The sequence below is a fragment of the Triticum aestivum genome, chromosome 5A, assembly GCF_018294505.1.
Source record: "Triticum aestivum cultivar Chinese Spring chromosome 5A, IWGSC CS RefSeq v2.1, whole genome shotgun sequence".
In the NCBI taxonomy this organism is placed as follows: domain Eukaryota; kingdom Viridiplantae; phylum Streptophyta; class Magnoliopsida; order Poales; family Poaceae; genus Triticum; species Triticum aestivum.
In genome coordinates, this window is record NC_057806.1 from 184,781,664 (window position 1) to 184,782,178 (window position 515).

Here is a 515-nt window from a genome sequence, read left to right on the forward strand (position 1 = left end):
AGGGCGGGAACCGGCGGCCTTTGGTCCCGGTTGGTGGCACCAACCGGGACCAAAGGCCTTGTGTTGGAACTGGCGCGGTGCGGTGGGATGTTTAGTCCCACCTCGCTAGCCAAGAGGGCTCGACAGTGGTTTATAAGCGCTGCTGCGCTGACCACTTCGAGCTCCTCTCAAATGCAGGCTTACGGGCCTAAAGTCACTTATCTGCCTGTGGGCCTACTAGGCCTCCTGCGGGCCTGAATCCTGGCCAATGGTGGGGTTTCTAGTCGTATTCAGGCCGTGGGGGCCCAGTAGGAGGCACTTTTTTTGTTTTTTTGTTTTCTTTACTTATTGTTGCTATTTTTATTTTTTTTCCATTTTTTGTTTTGTTTTCTGCATTATTTATTTTCTTTTGTTTTTTGCTTTATTTTTTAATTCTTTTTGCTTTTAGTTTTAGAAAAATTATAAACTTTATGTTACTGCCATTAGTTTTCAAATTTGAAAACACTTTTTTTGTTTTGTTTTTGTTTTCTTTCTTG